The following is a 23,447-nucleotide window of genomic DNA, read 5'->3' as shown; positions in this document are numbered from 1 at the left end:
GGTGGAAATGTTGTCACCTAAATAAAGGTCTCATTAGACTGTGTGTGATGCCAGGTCTTGACAGGTCCAATTCCATGGTTGATGTATTTCACCTCTACATGTTATCCTGCATTGTTTGCTTCATGTAACATATAATTTCGCATGATTCACATCTAAAACTGAACAATATGCAATTTTGTTTCACAGTATTAGGTCTTTGGACTACAATACATTTAGATTAGGAAGAAACACTTGAATAACACTCAAATCATTAAATTATACAATGCTATTCATCAAACAAACTAATATGAAAATAAAATAATGGACATATTCTATTATAAATGGTTCGAAAAGAAATATTAGTAGATTTATTATTTCCAAACTGATACTTTGAATAAAAAAAGCATACAGAAGAGAGAAGCAAAATATTACAAAAATCTGCATGTGAACTGAAAATAAGAGGTTAAAGAATTTATCAGGGTCAGTCAGAAAAACAATTTCATCACCCTTTATTAGAATCTGTTGATGACAGGCCATTGTCTGAGAAGTTAACTCCTCTTTCCCATTTGGTGTCATTTTGCTGGATAAGTATTTACAGTAACTACTGTTATTTATGTTCAGCTTTCAGTAAGTTGGATAAAGATATAGGAAATACAGTAAATTAAACATAACACCAAAGATTAATGACAAGGAATTAGCATTTAGTACTATCCTCATTTTTTTTTTATATAAAAAGTCTATTTTCTCTTGAAGATCAGGACTATCTGAGTATTCAATAATTTATGAAATGGAAGCATTTGATAAAGTTTGATCCTACAAATCATTGTCATACCCAATGAAAATTTGGAAAATGTTCAAATGGTGAAGAAACACATTGTGGCGTTCCTATATAAATAATATTTTAAAATACCAAGTAGTCAGATATTTCTTTTTCTTTTCTTTTTCTTTGGCTTGGCTTCGCGGACGAAGATTTATGGAGGGGGTAAAAAGTCCACGTCAGCTGCAGGCTCGTTTGTGGCTGACCAGTCCGATGCGGGACAGGCAGACACGATTGCAGCGGTTGCAAGGGAAAATTGGTTGGTTGGGGTTGGGTGTTGGGTTTTTCCTCCTTTGCCTTTTGTCAGTGAGGTGGGCTCTGCGGTCTTCTTCAAAGGAGGCTGCTGCCCGCCAAACTGTGAGGCGCCAAGATGCACGGTTTGAGGCGTTATCAGCCCACTGGCGGTGGTCAATGTGGCAGGCACCAAGAGATTTCTTTAGGCAGTCCTTGTACCTTTTCTTTGGTGCACCTCTGTCACGGTGGCCAGTGGAGAGCTCGCCATATAATACGATCTTGGGAAGGCGATGGTCCTCCATTCTGGAGACGTGACCCATCCAGCGCAGCTGGATCTTCAGCAGCGTGGACTCGATGCTGTCGACCTCTGCCATCTCGAGTACCTCGACGTTAGGGGTGTGAGCGCTCCAATGGATGTTGAGGATGGAGCGGAGACAACGCTGGTGGAAGCGTTCTAGGAGCCGTAGGTGGTGCCGGTAGAGGACCCATGATTCGGAGCCGAACAGGAGTGTGGGTATGACAACGGCTCTGTATACGCTTATCTTTGTGAGGTTTTTCAGTTGGTTGTTTTTCCAGACTCTTTTGTGTAGTCTTCCAAAGGCGCTATTTGCCTTGGCGAGTCTGTTGTCTATCTCATTGTCGATCCTTGCATCTGATGAAATGGTGCAGCCGAGATAGGTAAACTGGTTGACCGTTTTGAGTTTTGTGTGCCCGATGGAGATGTGGGGGGGCTGGTAGTCATGGTGGGGAGCTGGCTGATGGAGGACCTCAGTTTTCTTCAGGCTGACTTCCAGGCCAAACATTTTGGCAGTTTCCGCAAAGCAGGACGTCAAGCGCTGAAGAGCTGGCTCTGAATGGGCAACTAAAGCGGCATCATCTGCAAAGAGTAGTTCTCGCACCAACCCTCTTTTCAATCTTCTTCAGCATGATGCTGAACCAAGCCATGAAAGACCCCAACAATGAAGACGCTGTTTACATCCGGTACCGCACGGATGGCAGTCTCTTCAATCTGAGGCGCCTTCAAGCTCACACCAAGACACAAGTCAGATATTTAAGCTGATTATTTAGGTCCCATTGGAATTACTCATTTCTCATGATAACAAGTTGAAAGTAAAATGATACAGCACATTTTCCATACTGATTGATCCTGCCATCCTTTATTTATGCCACACACTTCAACAAGAGATAGAACATCCAGATATTTGGACATCATCGTGATTGGTCATCAAGTTATGTGGTGAGGCAACTTTTAAAACTATTTCGTTAAAGCAAGAAATCTAACAGAAACTCAAGGATGCTCAGAAACAAAATCAGAGAGAAATGCAGTGCCAGCCTGTAGACCCATTGGCTTACAACATTGGAGATGGGTTTAATGCCAGATACTTTTGCTGTTTGTGTGGAGTTTACACACTCTCCCTCTGATCCTCTGGGCATTCCGGCTTCCTTCCACTTCAAAACAACTTGTGAGCTTCACCCTATTTCACCCAATTAAGCTACAACCACATATTTTTGGAGGGTGGGAGAAACCTGGAGAACCCGGGGGAAACCCATGCAGGTCACAGGGAAAACATGCAACTCCCTATAGACGGCTCGGGTTGCTGGCACCATAGTAGCATCACACTAACCACTACACTAATTGTGCCACCCACCCAGGCAGGGAAGGTTCAAGGAGATCTAGAAAGAATAAAAGGGAGCATCAAAGAAAGATCAATTATAAGAGAGTAGAAGCACATGGTTTAATTTTGAGTCAAAATACTGTTTATTACAAAATGGATAATTTTACCACAAATTACTTCTGTATGAGAGATTTTGATTTGCATTATCAATAGGAAACTGCACAAATTAATTAAATTCCTGTACAGTAAATGATAACTCTTTAACTTTGAAGCCTGACATAAAAGGCAACAGCCTATTTGCTCCCAGAGAGCTTTCTACAGCCTTTTATAAGGAGACTCAGATGCAAAATTACTTCTTTGTTATAGCTAAAGAAACATTGATATTAATGGCATAGGACTCTGATATATATAAATTCATGGGGCTTTTGCCTGCAGATCACCAAAGGTTAATACTGGAGATGGTTGCACACAGAGATGTTCAGAGTATTATTTAATGTTATTTTAGAATTGCTTATCCAGCTGATTTTTGCTGAGTTTGATTAAACCAACCATTATGGCATACTCAAGGAGCAATTGGATAAAAGTCTAAATGGTGTAGCGTAGATAAAAGCTCACACTCGACTGGAGAGAGAACAAACACTTTTATTAGCTTAGGGTCCATAAACAGGCTTCAGAGGGGTTCAGGGTTTAGGCGGGAAACCAGAGTTATATACAGGCTCCCGGGGAGGGGGTGGGGGGGAGCCGGGAGGCAGGGCCAGTCATCTGTACAGGACACTTCTAGTGAATCCCAGTTCACTACAAATGGAAAGAGACAGAAAGTAAAATGAGAGTAAATAGTTCCAATTGAGATGTAAGCTGAGCACAGATGTACCAGGGTGAAAGACTTCATCTGTGGTAGACTTTCCATGATTATACAAATGAGAGTGACGTAAAGTGATAACTTACTTTTCAACCATGAAGACTGTTATTCTGACTCTTTGTTCATTGTTTAAATGGCACAAATAGCTGAAATAGAAAACCAACATAATATTTTTAGGAACTCTGAACGCCTTGTGAAAGATTTCAGAAAAAAATAATAAATTGAGATTAGTGTAACTGAGAAATATTTCAAAAATATCATGGGACTTCCGATTTATTTTCAAGAAATAACCTACTGCGAAGTTCAAAGGGATGTTGCTCAAATCCTCTATTCACAATCCACATTAATGATTTGGATGAAATCTAAGAAAATAAAACTATCAAGATATTTTTGATGATCCAAAGATAAATGAGAAATGATTCTGCAAGGGAATATAGACAGGTTAAATGTATGGGGAAAGGCACTGGCAGAAAGATGTGAGGTTCAACATTTTGAAAAGAAGAATAGAAACAAAATTTTTTTGAATGATGACCAACTAGTAAATGTTTGTGTATAGGGGAATCAGTTTGCTGGTTAACGCTGCTCAGAAAGCAAACATGCAGTTTGTTTACAAGGTAACCTTGGTTAACTGTGTTTTGACATAAGAAAGTAAAATAGCATGGAGTCCTTTTTGAAGTTCTGGTCTGCTCCTTGAGAAGGAGACCCATAAGAACATCAGAATAACAGGAATTTAATAGGAATTCTGGTTAGGGGTATTGTGCTGAGAAGCAAGTTTGAGTAAGATTGGCCCAGGGTCTCAGGATGTTAAAATGACAGGTGTTCTCATGGAGACATGCAAAATTCTGACAAACAGGCAAAGGTAGGTACTGAAAGGATGTTTCCTTTGTTTCCTCACTAGTGAGTCATTAGGCAGTAGTCATTAAGCTGAGGAGGTATATTTTTCAAGTCTCTATTCAAGTTTGAGTGATTGATTTTCAGCCCCTATGGATACTGGGTGCCAAAATAGATTGGAGACACAGGATCTTCCATGATTGAATTAAATGTGAAACAGCTTATGGGGCAGCCTTGCCAACCATTGCTTCTATCCCCCACCCCCCCCCCCCCCACCACCTTCACCTTTCCTCTTGTTCTCTATTTTCCCTTTTCGCTCTATCTCCTTTCACAGAGCCAAAATCAATTCTCATCTAATATAGAATTAACATCTTTTGGCTGTTGGTCTGGGCTCTTCCCCCTTCCACTGTTCCTCCCTTAAACTCTCGTCTTTAATTAAGATGCTTGCCTACTATTTGCTTATACTTGGAGAAGAGTCCAGGCCTAAAACATTGGATACCTCCAATGGACACTGTATGACCTGCCGAGTTCCTCCAGTATTTCCGTGTGTTTTTACTTTTATTTCTCAAGTTCTTATCAACTCAATTCTAGTTGATGACTTGACTCTTACTGTTGGCCCTAATCTCCTTTTCCTTTCCAAGATCTCCAACCTAATTTAACAGGTATTTAAAAGAAACTCCAGCTTGTGCACTATTTATATGGTTGACAAATATAATCATTCATCACCTCTTTAGAAGCATAAACATTTGAAATAGCTCCCATGAGCTTCCAAAGTATTTTTAAAAATTTTCTCTTCAAACCATCTATGCACAACAAAAGAAATTATGATTGTTACTATGGCAACAGAAACGCATAGAGTACTCTAATTGTTGAGGCTTGTAAACTTACCTTATCTTCATATGCTTATCTTAAGAGCCAAAACAAGACAATGTGATTAGCTTTCTCAGTAAGTGCTTCATATTTTGAGCATTTTATTAAATGCAAACTGCCTTCAGTTCATAGTTATATCTAGAATGAAATGGACAAAAATTACAATAGAAGGAATCTGTGCTAGATCAAATAAAATCTCTTGCCTAGATTAATCACACATGACAATTAATTAAGTTTACCTTTCTCTCTCTGATGCAGTTTCATATATATCATGAACCACCACATGACAACTTGTGGGAAACAATTTTCTGCCTGTTGGAAATGCATTTATTAGTTTTGTCATAATTGAGGAATTTCGAACTACAATCTATTGTCCTTCGTTTCCAAGAATATTGGGTTTGGATTCCATTTCTCAATTCTAGTGTAAAAAAAATCATTTTCCATCTGCACAGAACTGCTGGCCCAAGGACCATTAAGTTTTAGAACAACAACAGCAAGTGGTGTTGGTTTCTATGCAAAGTTTGATAGAGCTGAATCTTGCTGAAATTCCCATGAAATTATCATGATGACCCTGCTTTTTGATTCCGGACTTCATTAGATATTGTTGAAAAGTTAGTAACAGTCCCCGAAGAGCGATGGCTATATCTTCACAAGAAACATGAGGCAATTTTCAGTGATACCTTGCCCTGGCAAGGTCTGAGCCCAGCCAGTTCTACCTACCATGGATAGATCAGCTTAACCTGGCCTGATGCACCAGCCCATGATGGATCACATCTTCTGAATACCTGTTCTCATTGACATCTCTTCCCCAATTTATCACCTCCCTGATCTGTCCAATCCTTAGTCCTAATTCAATCCCTGATCTGACCCATATTACCCTCTAATTTTCCCATGACCTCAGTGATAAACTGGAGTAATGACCTCTGTGTGCTAAGCATACAAGATCCTTCAATTTCCTACAAAAATTAAACCAAAAAGATTTGTCTGCAAAGAAATGATTTTTTTTTAATGTAAAATAAGAATAGAAACTTTTATAAATATTTGGAAGGTCCCATTGTTTCTGTGGGAAAATAAACATATTTAATGTTTCAGGTCAAAGATCCTTTCCGTATTTTTAAATACAAGATTTCCACCCATATATTTCAGCATACAAGTTGAGTCTTGAAACCCACAAAAATCGTTCAAAAAATTAGGTTGATTTATACACCAGATATAATTGTGAGACCTTAACTTCAGCTTAGTAAACTGCTCCTACCTGGGAGTTTGGTAGGCTGAAGTTTCTGCTCCTACTCTGGAAAATGAGGTCACTGCTCCTGCCAGGTAGGCCGTTGTCACTCCTGCTCAGTCGGCTGTCGCTGTTCCTGCTCAGTAGGCCGAGGTTCCATCTCCCGCTGGGAGAACAATGTCATCATTCATGCTCAGTAGGCTGAAGACTTGGACCCAGCACCATTGTGGCATCTCCCCAGCCAGAAGTTTTTTTAATTGTTTTTTTTTTATTTGCTTGCTTAATTTGCAGATCTGTTACTTGGCGATTAGGGTGTTGTAAAAAAAATTGAATTGTTGCTTGAAAGCCTGGACAGCTTGAAAATTGGGGGAAGACTTACTACCCCGATAAATAATAAAACCATTAAAATGAGGCTGAAAAAGGAGGGGGATGGACTCATCTGCCAGTTGACTTTTTAACCAAAATATACGTTAGTTTCATATAATGCTCTTCATCCCTTACTTCTGTAAATTAAGTAGGGGACAGATATAAATTAAATAACAAGATACTTGAAAATAATTCAAGTGTCATTAAGCCTACTCATTTTAATGATGGAAGCACTATTATATGCAATAAATTGCCTCAGACAAACTGAGCCGAGATTCAAAAATAGTTTCCACGTAAATTTATTGCTAGAACAATATGTGGATTATTGATTTACCAATGCAGTCCAGGTGTGGTAAAAGTAATTACTTGGATAATGTAGTTTGACACATTTTCCACATGCCTTCCATGATGATGAAGCTATTTTTCACTCAAACTGATGAATGGAGTTGTTCTGGAAGGATAATTGGGTTGAAGGATGAAAGGGTTAGCAACTACTGAGTTCTCCCTAACTCCCTAACTAAGAGGTTGTGGTATTGGACTATAATGTTATCTGAATGGAATGGTTAGTAAACTACAAACGGCATCCATTTCTCAGAATGGGATCACAAGTCAGGTTGTGTACACATTTTCTTTTTTTTTGTCAGAGATTAGCATTAATTTGCTTGTATTTATTTTGCTGATTTTCAAGTAGACCCAACTGCTGGAACTGTCTCAAGTCCTGCTAAGTTTTCTTTCCTGTTTGTAATTTTATGCATCCAATGCTTTCACAGGAAGTTTTGTACTCCATTTTAAGAACGTTGGCATGTAATAATTCAAGTGTTATGAAAGCCCATAGTTTATGCCTTGTTAAAATCAACCAGTACCCCCCCCCAACTTTGGCTGTGGCTTATTTAGTAACATTCTCACGCCTGAGCAGGGAAATTGTGGGCTCAATTTCAGGGTCATAACACAATACCTATACCTGGACTTGTCCATGATCTACAAATATCAAAGATGTATGGAATGATAGCCACCTCCAATTGTAGGTCCATCACTTTAAGTGATGCAGGCATCACTTCATTTGGGGTTAGCTAGTATCAACTGATGCTTCTCACCAAACTTTGTTACATCAAATAGTGCTGTCTCATTACTGACTTAATGGCCTGGAGTTACCTTGGAATAGCAATTTGCTCATTCATCACAAAATCTGTTTCTGTCTTGCATACATCTGCCAGTAAGTACACTCCAAACCGGATTGTTAAGGTGTCAGGACATGTATGGACTGCCCTTCAATAATCAAATAGCAAAGCATTCTTTGTGATTCAAGTCATATTCCCAATCTGAGCTGGCTATCAATTGACTTGAAGGTTTAGAATACATCTGACATGCTGCATATTAAAAAAAATATTAATAATTAAATTAGCAGAGTCAAGTCATGATCTAGTGTCAATCTGAGATCAGCTGGATAGTGACTAAGAATGGGAAACTTGGTTGATTATTTCCTTTCCCTGAATTAGATCATTTTTCACAGTTCACACCAAAGTTCATACATTTATCAACAACTCCTCTCAGATATCTTTTAATGAAGCAATAAATTGTATTCTCAGTGGTATTTTTACCTCAATTAGTATTTTTAAATTAACACTTAAAATGAGAATAACCAGCCATTGTCCATTTTTTTTATTTAATTCACACAGAAATCAGTCACAGATTGTGACAGCATCTTTTTGAACACACCAGTTTTTCAGTGATAATTCTTCTTTGGCTTGGCTTCGCGGACGAAGATTTATGGAGGGGGTAAAAAGTCCACGTCAGCTGCAGGCTCGTTTGTGGCTGACAAGTCCGATGCGGGACAGGCAGACACGGTTGCAGCGGTTGCAGGGGAAAATTGGTGGGTTGGGGTTGGGTGTTGGGTTTTTCCTCCTTTGCCTTTTGTCAGTGAGGTGGGCTCTGCAGTCTTCTTCAAAGGAGGTTGCTGCCCGCCAAACTGTGAGACGCCAAGATGCACGGTTTGAGGCGTTATCAGCCCACTGGCGGTGGTCAATGTGGCAGGCACCAAGAGATTTCTTTAGGCAGTCCTTGTACCTTTTCTTTGGTGCACCTCTGTCACAGTGGCCAGTGGAGAGCTCGCCTTATAACACGATCTTGGGAAGGCGATGGACCTCCATTCTGGAGACGTGACCCATCCAGCGCAGCTGGATCTTCAGCAGCGTGGACTCAATGCTGTCGACCTCTGCCATCTCGAGTACTTCGACGTTAGGGATGAAAGCACTCCAATGGATGTTGAGGATGGAGCGGAGACAATGCTGGTGGAAGCGTTCTAGGAGCCATAGGTGGTGCCGGTAGAAGACCCATGATTCGGAGCCGAACAGGAGTGTGGGTATGACAACGGCTCTGTATACGCTTATCTTTGTGAGGTTTTTCAGTTGGTTGTTTTTCCAGACTCTTTTGTGTAGTCTTCCAAAGGCGCTATTTGCCTTGGCGAGTCTGTTGTCTATCTCATTGTCGATCCTTGCATCTGATGAAATGGTGCAGCCGAGATAGGTAAACTGGTTGACCGTTTTGAGTTTTGTGTGCCCGATGGAGATGTGTTGGGGCTGGTAGTCATGGTGGGGAGCTGGAGGACCACAGTTTTCTTCAGGCTGACTTCCAGGCCAAACATTTTGGCAGTTTCCGCAAAGCAGTGATAATACACTTAAACAGACTCCGTACTTCTACCAAATGGCTGCAGATGCTGGTAATCCGAAATTTTTAAAAGGCTAAAATACTAAGCAGGTCAGTCAGTTTCTGTGGAAAGAGATGTTTTGAGACAATGATATTTCAACAGAACTGGAGAAAGCTAATCAATGAGTTTTAAGATCAAGACAAAAAAAATTGAAGTGAAGGGAATAAATGGAGTGGTCTTTGTAAGATTCTTGATACATTTTGTTCACTTACCCAGAAAAAGCAAAAGTCAAAAAGGTTACTTTCATTAGAATCCCTACATCATTGGAGAATTGAATGATAATTAGAACATTACAGAATAGAAAACAGGCCCTTTGGCCCTTCTAGTCTGTGCCAAACTATTATTTTAACTAGTCCCACTGACCTGCACCCAGCCTACAGAACCCTCCATACCCCACCCATATATGTACCTGTCCAAATTTCTTCCTTGAATATTAAAATTTAGCCTGCATTTACCACTTCAGCTGGCAGCTCATCCACATTCCCACTACTTGGTTGTTATGTCAAAATCAACTTTAAAAGAAAATCTCTGAAGAATTTCTGTAGGAAAGGATTTTGTGTCTTCTTGTTTCAATAATCACAAAAACTACATTGTAGAAATTATCAAATCAATTTACTCCTGCAGACTAATAACTTTCCAAATTGTGAGCAGCATAATTTATTGCTTAATAATATATTGTTAAGTCATATAAATTACAAACCTGAATTATTATGAGTGAATATGTATAATAATGTTTATATTTGGAGATATTTTTCCATGCCTCAAATTGAAGTGCCAGTTGATGAAGTAGAGAAAGACAATGTGGTCAAACAATAATCATGGCTTTTATTAGCAGAAACTCATGGTACAATAATGAAAGACAATAGGTGCATAAACAGTTATACCCAAGGGGAGTGTCCAAAAGCTCTTCCGTTTGCACAGAATGCAAACTGCAATACTGGCGAGCCTTGCTGTACTAACATTGGCTGTGCATTATCTCTTCTGTTAAGGACACTGCAAATGGGTCCTTTGGAACTGGATACCATGTTTGGCATTGAGAATACTCTAACAGCCAAAATACACCAGTATGCAATTGAAATATAATGAGATGTTTTATGAATATGTCAGCCTTTCAGGTTGTTTACGAATTCTGGTGCTCCTTCTCAAAACAGGTGGCTCCTTTGCATCCTTGGGAACTGGTATAGATCCTGGGTCTGTAGTGTGGGAAGGACTGGCTTCTGGACCCACTCCAGAATCTCCAGCGTGAGGTAGTGGAGTCTCAGCATGGCCATCTGAAAGCCTACTAGGGGTCACAGGTGGGGGGGGGGGGTGGGGAAGGTGAGCCCAATCTCTCAGGCTCACTCTGAGAAGGGGTGTGAGGAAGGGGCGAACCAGTCGAGGCCAGATTTCTTAGGGGTACAATGTCAGTACACCCATCTGGAAATTTAACATGAGCGTAGTTGGGCTTGGTATGCAGTAGCTGAACTGGTTGGACTAACGGGTCTCTTTTACATGCCCGAGCATGGCTCTTCAACAGCATGGTTCCAGGCTCAGATAAATAGGCTGGCCAGTCCATCACAGTTCCTGATTTCTGAGGAAAACAAACATACGTTCATGAGGTTTTTGATTTGTTGCAGTACACAATAATGACCGAATAGAATGTAGCGCCTCAGGCAGCACCTCCTTCCACCTGGTAATAGGGTAACCATGCTTTTGTAAAGCAAGCTACAGTCTGGAAGACTTTTAATCATTAGCCCTTTCGACCTGCCCATTGCCCTGTGGGTTGTAGCTCATGGTACGGCTGGTGGCAATCCCCTTCCATAGCAGGGCTCACAGCGCTCATGAATGCTGAGCCCCTATTGGTATGAATGTAATTGGGAAAACCAAAAATGCTGAAAATTCTGTCAAGTGACTTAATGACGAGACATCAGGGCAAGGTATCACAAAGGGAAACCTTTGTATTGCAGTTTGCATTCTGCGCAAACGGAACAGCTTTTAGTCAGTTTCCCGACTTCTTCCAGAGAGTAAGGAAGGTTGTTAGCCCTATGTAGTGGAAGAACCCCATGACTCCTGGGTGGTACAGTCTGCTATGGATCTCATTTAGCCCCTCCAGCTGAGCACTGGCAGCAGATCGTGACAATGCAATGGAGGGATCATTTAACCTGCTTGGTCTGTACTGGATCTCATAATTATAAGTTGAGATATCTATTTGCCAGTGTGCCATCTTATCGTTCTTGATTTTACTTTTGTGTTTAGTACTGAACATGTAGGCTAGAGATTTCTGATCAGTGACAAGAGTAAATTTTCTGCCAGTTAGTAAGCTTCTCCAGTAACGATCAGCTTCAATAATAGCTTAGGCTTCTTTTTCAATGACAGGATGTTTAAGTTCAGGTCCACGTAATGTGCGGGAGAAGAATGCCACAGGTCTGCCCTTTTGATTAAGGGTTCCTGCCAAGGCACAATCTGAGGCATCTGTTTCGACTTGGAATGGACATCCTCATCAATGGACGAGAGTGCAGCTTTGGCAACTCTCTCGAAAGCCTTCAAGGCCATTGGAGAGACAGGAAAAGATTTAGTGTCAAACAGAGAGCATGCCTTCGTTGGCTAGTCCCGAACCTATTTGCATTAGTAGGAAAAGAATCCCATACTCCTTTTAAGGGCTTTTGCGGAGTCTGGGTGTGGTAACTTCTTAAGGGGGGGCCATTCTTTCTGGGTCGAGGCAGATTTCGCCCTTGCGGACAATGTAGCCCAGAATGGGTAACTCTGTCACGTTGAACACACATTTGCCCTCGTTAAATGTAAAGTTTAGTTCTTTAGCTTTTGCTAAAAATTTCTTTAAGTTGTTGTCGTGCTCAGCCTGTGTTTTCCCACAGATAGTGACATTATCCAGATAGGGAAACGTACCCTGTAACTCATACATCCTAACAATCTTATCCATTTCCCTCTGAAACACGAACACACCATTAGTGACCCCAAAAGGTACCCTTTTAAACTGGTATAACCCCCCATCAGCTTCAAAAGACATGTAGGGCGTTTCCCTTTTGTTAATGGGGATTTGGTGATCAGCTGCTTTGAGGTCGATAGTGGAGTTTAATTGATGCTGGCGGGGGGTAGGCATCCAGGTTCGTGTAACGATTGACTGTCTGGCTGTAGTCAATAACCAGTCATCTCTTAGTGTGATTTTTCACGACTACCACTTGGGCCCGCCCCGGACTCTTACTAGGTTCAATTATTCCTTCTTCAAGCAGTCTCTGGGTCTCTGCTTTGATAAACTCATGATCCTCTTTGCTGTAAGAATGGCTCTTCGTGGCAAATGACTGACACTCAGTCAATCCCGTTGACTAAATCACTGAAAAGGGAAGGAGCTTTGATCTTTAATGTGGACAGAATGCAGTAACTAGCGCTGGGGGTGGTAAATGTGGGTAGTGGCCCACTGAAATTTAACAATGCACTGTTCATCTGAGATTGAATATCTAACCCCAGTAACACAGGGGCACAGAGCTCTGGCATAATAGAGCCACACATCAGCAAGGCAATGTCCCTGCAAATTTAAAGTAACTTAACACTTGTCCTGTACAGTTTTTGTAAGTTCGATACCTTTCAGTTCGCTGGATATCTCCGCATATTTAAGGCTCTGGCAACTTTCTCGTGGATGTAGCTGTCAGTCCTCCCCAGTCTATTAGACAATCAAGAGTTTCACCATTCATCTCCCCGTTCATAGTCAACCGTTCCAGTCCGTAACGGACTGAGCTATCACAGGGGACCTCACCTTGCCATCACTTGAAGTCGATTCAGCCTGCTCGTCTGAAGATTCCCATTTTTCACAGTTGTCTTCCATTCCTGCAGCTCCAGGATGCATTTTCTTGGTGCTTCTCTTCTTATCAGTGGGAGTACTTTTCGCCTTGCACGCTTTTGCGAAGTGGCCGAGTTTCCCACAATAGCTGCAGGTAGCAAATTGAGCCAGGCACTTCTGTCTGGGGTGCCGGCTCTTATCACAGAAGTAGCATTTTTCAGGAGTTCGTCCTTTTCTTTCCTTCGGGGTTCCAGCACTCCTGGATGTTTCCTTTTCGGTTTCCAGCATTTCACTGGATCGCACGGCACTTCTCGTGTTTTGGCTCGAGTGACTGACCGGTCATAGGTTAAGGGCTTTGTCTCCATCAGCCTCTGTTGGATGTAACTGGAGTCAATCCCGTTGACTAAAGCATCCAGCTTCAAGGCATTGCGGTGTTGTTGCACATTGACTGCCCTGACATCACATTCATTTGCCAGTGAGTCGGGAGCCAGTACATAGGCAGCATCACTTTCCCCGGGTTTCTGGTATCTAGTCAGCAACTGGTGTCGAGCAAGCACCACATTCCGTGGCGCTGGATAGTAAGCAGTCAGACGTTCCCGGACTATAGCCAGAGTGGTAGCTCCTTGCGTTACGCCGAAAGGGACCTCACCCAGCAGAGAGTTCAGGTGGCCCCACTCTATCGCCACATTGACCACATTGTTTCTAGCCATATAGTAATCGAAACAAGCAATGCAGTGGTTGAAAATTTCTCTGGCCCCCAGGGCAGACTGATTGATTATCAGCCGCTCTGTCTTGAGTGCTGCATCCATTCCTGCTAATAAAATTGAAGTGCCAGTTGATGAAGTAGACAAAGACGATATGGTCAAATAATAATCATGGCTTTTATTAACAGAAACTCATGGTACAATAATGAAAGACAATAGGTGCATACACTGTTATACCCAAGGCGACTGTCCTTAACAGTAGAGATAATGCACAGCCAATATTAGTAGAGCAAGAGAGGACATAAGCAGCTTGGAAGACATTCACCACACAAGCCCAAAATGTTGGTTATGTATCTTTTTCTTTGACATATAAAGAACACTTTGACCTGCTGAGTTTCTCTTGCATTGTATTTTTACTTCAATCATGATTTCTTCAGACTTTTGTGTTTTACTTCTTTCTTTATATTTAGAAAATTCTGGATCTCATTACTACTATTGTGAGTGAAGCTTTAAAATTGTTAATTTTTCCACAAAAATACTCAAAATCAGTGGTTCTCAACCTTTTTCTTTCCACTCACATACCACTTTAAGTAATCCCTATTCTATAGGTGTTCTGTGATAGTAAGGGGTTGGTTAAGTTGGTCTGTGAGTGGGAAGGGAAGGTTGAGAATCACTGCTTTAGAACCAACTCTTAATGAAATATTTTGCTTGAGAAAAACGGTCACTGGCCCATTTTCTTTGGAGTTATGAAACCATGCACATAACACGTCAATTAGGTACAATTAAAACAGCAGTTTTCAAACTTTTTCTTCCCACTCACAGATCACGTTAAGCAATCCTTTACTAATCACAGAGGACCTATGGCATAGGGAATACTTAAAGTGGTATGTGGGTGGAAAGAAAAAGGTTGAGAACCACTGCTCTAAATCTATGACCTATATATTTTACTTTTGTGTATTTACTCAAAAAAGTACATCATGGTCTACACCAATGGCTTGCATACCAATAAATATCACTTAAACCTGATGCATGATAACCTATCTTCTCTTCCCCCAAGCAGATTGTTTAGAAGTAGACCGGAAGTTGTTGGTCATATTACATTAGCTGTTACGGTTAATTGTGCAAAACACTAATTTCAGGATCGATCATCATAAAAATTATGGCAGTTATCATCTTATGGCTATTGAGAGCTCATACTAACTCATAGCCTGTTCAATTGCACGGATTTTATTTGAACCACTTTGCACTGGATCTCATTAATTCCTTAGTCCAGTTATGGATTATAGGAACAATTCCTCTGATTGGATAAGATGCTCAAAACTGCTCACAATTTTGAGCCCTATTTCTAAGGAAAGATGTGCCAGCATTGGAGAGTGTCTAGAGAAGGTTGATGAGAATGATCCTGGAGATGAGAAGGTTATCATATGATGGCTCTGGGCATGTAATCACTAGGACTTGGAACCATGAGAGGGGAATTCATGAAATATAACAAATATTGAAAGGGAAGGAGAGAGTGAATGTGAGTAAATGGCACAGGCTCAGAATAAAAAGACATACCTTTAGAACAGATATGAGGTTTCCTCAGCCTGTGGGTGGTGAATCTGTGGAACTGATGGTCACAAATGGCTGAGGAGACAAGTCATTGCATAGATTTAAAGCAGGGGTTGATAGGTTCTTGATTAGTAAGGACATCAAAGGTTATGGGTGAAGGCAGGAAAATGGGTTGAAAAGATGAATAGATCAGCCATGATTCGAAAAGAGGAACAGACTCAAAAGGCTGAATGGTCGAATTCTGCTCCTATCTCTTACTGTCTTATGCTCTATGTGGATTAGATTTTCCCACCTGACTTCAAATGTCTGTCATCACCCTCAATGCCTACTTAGACCACCTCTCTCCTCCCCCCCTACCCCTCTCCTCTTTAATGGTAACTGTTTTCCATCAACTGTTTTTTCTCTGTCAATGCTACCTGACCTGATAAGCTCTTCCATTTTTTTTTCCCCAATCAAAATTCCAGTCTCTTGTCTCTCCAGTAAAAGAGGCCAGTTTACTTTTGTGCAGTGCAATTATATTTCATCTTATTCTTACCTGCAAGCATTGGAAATTTTATTTAGTCTATTATACAGATGTTCGATCAACTGAAAAAACTTTAACAATATAATTCGATGTCCTTTGAATTTTCAGCTCAATATTTGAAGACTTCCTGAACAATGTATTGTAATTTTATTTGGATATGTGAATAATGACAATGTAGCCCTTACAGTGAAGCTTTATCATTATTTCTCAAAGAGTTTCTGCACCTAATTAAATCCATTCTATTTACATGACTGAGGAAAAATAATAAATTTTGGGTGCGTGGGTAAGCAAAACATCCCCTTTGTAAAATATTCTACAGTAAAGGAGTTCCACATCATAGAATTAGGATTTGACTTTATTTTGAGCATTATCATTTTTTTATTTATTCATGAGATTTGAGCATTGATGGAAAGGTCAGCAATATTGTCCATTTCTAATTCGCTATAAACTTATTGATCATTTCAAAGGGAAACAAGAGTCAATCAATTATCGTGGATCAAGGCCCACATATCAATCTACCAGTTAAAGGTGGCTGCAGCCTGGTAGTTTCACCTTTTCTCTTACTAATACTGGCTTTTTATTCCAGATTTAATTAGTTCCACCTCAGCCAGTAAAGTGATATTCAAACATGTCTCCAAGTGAAGAAAGGTCTCTATTGTAATAACTTAATCAACATTTTATCTTGACCCTTGTGCATGTCAAATCCTTGGCGAGCTGTCGGGAACGATTTCTCATTGTGACACTGGAGGGATACAACACTTACTTTCAAACCACAGCACACTTTAAACATACTCATGTAATTCAGAATATGTGCTGCCCGAGAAAGATTATAGATTAAGCATTCACAGCACAATTTGAACTCCTCCTCACAGATGGCTTTAATAAGAAGAGAATTAAAATGACACCTCACCCCCCCCCCCACTTTTCTGACACTGTGGGTGTGTTCTTTAAATATGTGCAATAGCTAAATCATGGCAAGGCTCTACCAGATTTTTGTCAGTTTTCTAAGTAGTAAATAAATTTAATGGCAGGATATAATTTAGAATATTGTGAAGCTCTGATGTTCTGTGCATGGACGCATGGTAGTGGTTTTTGCCCAATTCCGAAAGCTGAGATGCTTCTGTTAAATGGAATTCTATCTGGAAAGAAAGATGTTCCCTTTGGTAAACATGCTTAGCAACCTGGCACTCAACAATTTCATTCACTTCTGTGATATGCAAGGTCATTCTTCATTAATGCTCTACTATTTTATCCTGTTAAGTATGGATTGAAAAAGTGTGAATTCTTGTGGAGTAGAAAATAATTTTTGAAGTCTCTTAACATCTGGCAGAGAGTTAGGGCAGAAAGACATCACTTGTATGCAAATAAAAACAATGAAAGGTAAGTTTTTTTTTCCCACTCTGGTGAAGCTATTAATCAGTTGTAGCATGTTTACTATGGCTAAATAGACCTTTACAGAATGCAGAGCTCAAACCTGCCCCTCTGCAAGGAGCATATGATGCTTTAAAAATATATTATTTTCATCGGTGTGATATGAACAGAAAATATCATGTCACAGTAGGTTATACGGAGATCAAAACCTGCCCCTTTGTAAAATATTTCACAGTTAAGGAGTTCCACATCATAGAAATAATTGCAGCAAGCTTATCAAGAAAATTAATTCAGCAAATCTGTTGTTGATTGAATACAACTATTCCTTGATTTATGACCGTGTTCCGTTCTGACTGACTGGTCATATCACAAAATGGTTACAAGTCAAAAGTATGTAAGCATGGCATGTGTTACAAGCCCAGAGGACCCCAAAACCCAGCAGCAATAGATATTCACCGAGACAAATGGTTACTTAAACAAAAGTTGCTTTTAATTATCTTTAAAGATGAAAACAGGATCAAACTTTAACTTATTACTATTAACTTAACTAACCTAACTTAACGCCCCCTTCTAATTCTAAGTGTATATGTATGTAATGTATATGTAATGTTCAGAAAAGTTATTTGATTCACAGTCCAATCTCACTTCTCATTCCTCCAAGTGTACTGGTTGCAGGCAATTCTTATACTGTGCATAGGATTTAACATTTATGAAGTTCACCAGACTATGGTGCTTGAAAAGTAAATAGTTACCACTCAGGAAGGTTCTTGATGGTTTTCATAGAGAGACTTGTTGTTCACTGGACACACACAATTGATTCCTTGCAACCAGCTTCTTCAGCCGAAGAAGCTTGCCCCCTTAGGGTTCTCCAGATGATCATCTCTTTCTTTCAGGTCACCACAGAGTTCCTTTTTGTTTATTTTATTTCAAAAAGGAAACTTTAGGCAGCCAGTCCTCTCTTCTTGTATGAACCACAAGGGCTTTGACCAGGCTGAAGTAAGCACTCACAACCTATCTTCCAAATGGGGTTTTTCCAAAAGCTTCCCAGCTTGTTCTATTCCAATCTCAGCTGCTGTTGAACTGTAAAACTGCAGAACGGAATTCTCTCTCTCAGAGAAAAATCCTGTTTTTCTCTCTCTGCTTGCAAAACCACCTGAACCTCTTAGAACTGTAAATTCCACTGCAGACAGCCTGCGGCTCCGACAAGTTCTTTCATCTGTTGCCTTTTTGTAAGCAACAATACATCAGTGAAGTCTCTTGGGCACTCTCCAAAGCTTTTGTAAAGCCTCTTGGTGCCGGAATATTGAGCATGAGCTCCAGTATTTAAATAAGATCTGTTTTAAAGTGTTTGTATGTGACCTACACTAAAAGGCCTGCCCCAATTTATCTCCCAAAGACACATCTACAATCTGTCACACATGTAGAAGTCATTATTTTGTTACTATTATGGTCTTCATACTTGCCAAACCTTTCACTGCTTCCCGTATATTTTCTTGGTCCTTCAAAATTGGGATGGTCATTTTTGGTGAGCTTATTGAATGGCAACTGAGAGACGGTTGCTATCGTACGCATGCGCAGACGTTATTTTTTCAATATTTCTTTCAGTCATATGTATGGTCATAAGTCACATACATCAGGGACAATAGAAAAGCATCGTCACTAGAAATAGAAATTTAATACAGTCCATGGAAAAGTTCAGGCATGTTTGATTGGAGCTGCAAAGTAATCTAATTAATTATTAGATCTGGAAACTGTCAGGCATTGCAATCAAAGTAGGATAATATGCAACATTGCAGATAATTGTTTTATATTGGTGAGCTGATGAATTATACATTTTAGACATATAGCACAGTAACAGGTCCTTCCATCCCATGAGTGCATGCTGCCCAAATACCCAACTTAACCTACAACCCCTGCACAATTTGAATGGCGGAAGGAAACCAGAACATTCAGAGGAAACTCACGCAGACATAGGGAGAACATACAAACTCCTTAGAGACAGTGCGGGATTCAAATTCGGGTCACTGGTGCTGTAATAGTGTTGCGCTAACTGCTACACTAAATGGGCAATGCCATATTATGAGGGTTAGCCAATTGATGTAGAATAAGCTACTCAGTGATCGACTCAGTAGTTGGTTTCAAATTAGGTACAAAATTTGAATTACTTGCTTCTGAGATCATGGTCATGCAATTTCTAGCTGATTTGGTTCACTGAAAGAAACAGCTCAGAATACTTAATACATAGAAGACCACAGGACAAGGAAATTTCACCATAGTAGTAGCAGAATCTGTACATCAAAACTAGCTGTATCTCTAGTTAAGTTGTCCCAGTTTAGTACCTGTTGTGTCTAACATCAATGTTGACTGCAGTTTGGAAATCGTCTGAAATTGTCCAGTTCACAAATGCAATCTGGTGAATTACTCTCAGTTATTAGCAAAGTGATGGAAGTGTCAACAGTGGCATCAAGGAAAACTTACAAACCAATAACTCGAGGACCGCTCGAATACAAACCTCATTTCAATCTTGATTCAAGCATGGACCCAAAAAGCTGAATTCCAGAGGTGAGAATCACCATTCATTAATCAGAGCGCAATCTGGCAAAATAAAAACAGAAAATACAGGTTGCAGTTAATATTTCAGATCATAGACCCTTTGCCAGAACGGAATTTTTGTATTTGATTCAATGCAACATCAAAGAGATGGGTAAAGCTGGAATCAATGGACTTCAAAGGAACAAAAAGCACTTCAATGGGTGGAATTATACTTCATACAAAAGAAGACAATTGTGATGTTGGAACTCAATTATCACAGCCCCAAGATCACATGACAGGAGGTCCTCATTTCCGTTTCCCAGATCACCAAACTTCAGCTGCTTCATCAATGACCTACTCCAATAAGTGAACTGGGAATGTTCACTGGTGATTGCACAATGTCCATTTCCAGCCACATTTCAACAAATGAAACTGTCCACTCCGCATGCATCAAAACTTGGACAATATTCAGGTATGAGTTGATATGAAGCAAGTAACTTTCTTGATACAAAATTGTCAGACAATAACTGTCTTCAAGAGGAATTAATCCAACTGTCTGTTAACTGTCTGTGAAGCAACATGGATGGTGTAATGATTAGCACCACGGTGTTACAGCGCCAGCAATCGGAACCAGGGTTCAAATCTAAATCCAGCATTGTCTGTAAGGAGTTGGTACTTCTCCCCATGTCTGCGTGGCTTTTACCCGGGAGCTCCTGTTTCCTCCCCCCACTCCCCTTTGAAATGTACCAGGTTCGTAGTTTAATTGGGAGTAACTGGGCAGCAGGTGCTCATGGGCTGAAATGGCCTGTTACTGTGCTTTATGTCTAAATTTTTTTTTTTTTTTTTTTTAATTAACATTTAAAAATTTTAATTCCTAGCCATGCTTCACCCCCCACCTACAACTTTCCGGAATCACACTTGACCAGAAATTAAATGGAATACTCACACAAATATTGTGGCCATATAAGAAGCTGAGAGGCTAGGTACCTGTGGTGTCTAACATCTCTAGACACTCCAAATCCTTCCCAACATTCACAAGAGACGAGGCATCTAGGACACGCTCCACTGGTCTTGATGAGAACAGCTCCAATAACTTTCAAAACCATCCAGGATGACGAGCCACCTAAATTAGTACTCCCAAACCACCTTAAACAATTATTCCCTCATGGTGGCTGCAGTGTGTGTGTGTGTGTGCTACAACCGGCATGGAATTACTTGCCTGGCCTGATTCAGCACCATTAACTTTCATGTCCTCTACAACAAAGAGGAAAAGCTTTCTCAAACTCATCTCCAAACCTCCTTTCCTCCATTGCTGCCTAGTCTAAATTCTAGATTATTTTCTTTGTAGCACTTTCAAAGTACATTCACAGGAAAGAGCAAAGTTCAAAAATGTGGCTCAATAAACCCTTCTCAAGAGAAGAGCAAAGGTGGCCAGATCGCAAAAGATGATTTTTTTAAAAAATCTATTTTCAGTAGAGCAGTCAGAAAAATTCCATTCATTGGTGCTTATGAAGGATAGACTTTGCCTGCAGCAATGTAGCTAATATAACGGCAATTGCAACCAAAATCCAGAAATTGCTTGATGATCTCAATGAAGATCTTTCTGACTTGTAAAAGAACAATTGTTGAAGGCCGTCAGTGGAAATTCATTAATATAGGGCATTTGATTTTACATTTGAAACTCAGAAGTTGAGGTTCTCTGAAAGACATTCATTTTCAACAAAAGAGTGCATCATTAAAAGATGAAAAGAGGCTCCAGGCATAAACTGAATTTGGAAAAACATTGTTTAAAAAGAAGTTTATTAACATGGTACTGTGGTGCCATGATACTGTTACTTCATTGTTAAGGGAAGTATAAGATAAAAATCTGTTTCAATTGAGCTCTATGTTTGATGACTTTAAAATGTAATGGAGAAAATAAACTTGACAAGCATAATTTCTCAGTCATGCAATTTAATTACAATTGCATTTTAATGAATTTATCAGCAAGATTTCCTCAAATGACATTCTATTAATCTGGCATTGTGTATGATATTTGTACATTAAAACTAAATTTTAAGGAATATCCAAAGAAAAGATAAGATACTGAAAATTAGCAAAGTTTCTCACTAAACTGCTTCAGGATGAAAATTATTTGACTTTAAAAATATTTGGGACCTCTAAAAGGCATATCACTTTAGTTGAGAAGAAACAGCTGCAAGGTTCCACAACTTCACCATTTCCTTGATGTAAGCTTACCTCACTTGGTCCACCTTCATCACTGCACACATCCATCAATGCAGTCTTATTTCTTCAGGGGCCAAGTCTCTGCTCTGTTCAACATTATTAAATACACATGAATACTTTCTCTTTCAGGTGCTCTGATTTATAATATTTATGTTGCCAATTCAGAGACCTTCTGCTCCATTTTTACTTGGATCCACTCTTTAACTTGGCATTCAACTGAACAGTTGACCTTAGATTAAGTGAACACCAAAATTTTTCAATGTTACATCTTCAGGTGTAGAGATAAATCATAGGGTGTGTGTTTCACATTTTTAATAATCTGCCATAACCATGTTCTTTACCTTCAAGTTTGACTTTCCAAAGTGCATCACTTCTTACTTACCTACATTAAACTCCATCTGCCACCTCCCTATTTAACTCTACATCTTGTCTTTATCTTGTATTATCTGCCTCTATTATTACCAGTTTCATCACATTCCTCCATTTCTGACCATAGATTATTCCTTAATTTAATTGCCTCCAATATACATTATTCTTTGCAATGTACGTTGGTTCGCCAAGTTGAGATCCCATCTGCGCATGCACAGCCATTTTACATACATTGACTTGTGAGGAGAAGCACGCATTTTTGGCGTGGGAGCAAAAGCACTGAATCAGTGAGGAAATCGCAGTAGAGCGATCCGAAAAAAAGCGCTAAATTAGTGGGCCTGCAGGAGCAAAGCCCTGAGGGAGATCGAAGGAGTGCAATCCACGAAATGGAATCAAACCCCCGAACAAGCCCTCTGGAGAAGGAAGGGAGCAGCAAAAATTCTGAGACTGCTGGTGAGAGGTTCCTGGGTCCTGATGAGGGATTGGGGTAGAGGCAGGGTGGCAAGAGCCCGAGGAAGAAGGCCTCCAAGAAGAACCCTCATAGCGCTTCATTAGTGCCAAAAATCCAGCGGGCCTGCCGGAGTGCAATGTCTCAGGTGAGGAGCAGCAAGGCTGATCTACCTCTGTCGGGGTTGGAATCAGGTGGCAGTGGCCTACCTTTGTTGAAGGTAGGGCCAGAGGCGGGCTGCACTGACCTAACTTCATTGAAGTTGGGGTTTGCAAATAACAGCAGCGATGCCAATCTTCCTCCACTGGGGATGAGATCATGCAACAGATATCTACCTTCACTGAAGGCGGGGTCCAGTCTAGATACACCAACCTGGCTTCGTGGAAGCTGGGGCCTCAAAAACCAAGCAGTGATACTGTTATGCCGTTGCATTAGGTGAACTGCATGAGG

Source organism: Narcine bancroftii, chromosome 9 (assembly GCF_036971445.1).
Source record: "Narcine bancroftii isolate sNarBan1 chromosome 9, sNarBan1.hap1, whole genome shotgun sequence".
NCBI classification, from domain to species: Eukaryota; Metazoa; Chordata; class Chondrichthyes; order Torpediniformes; family Narcinidae; genus Narcine; species Narcine bancroftii.
The sequence above is the reverse complement of the archived record's forward strand: the minus strand, read 5'-3'. Positions refer to the sequence as shown.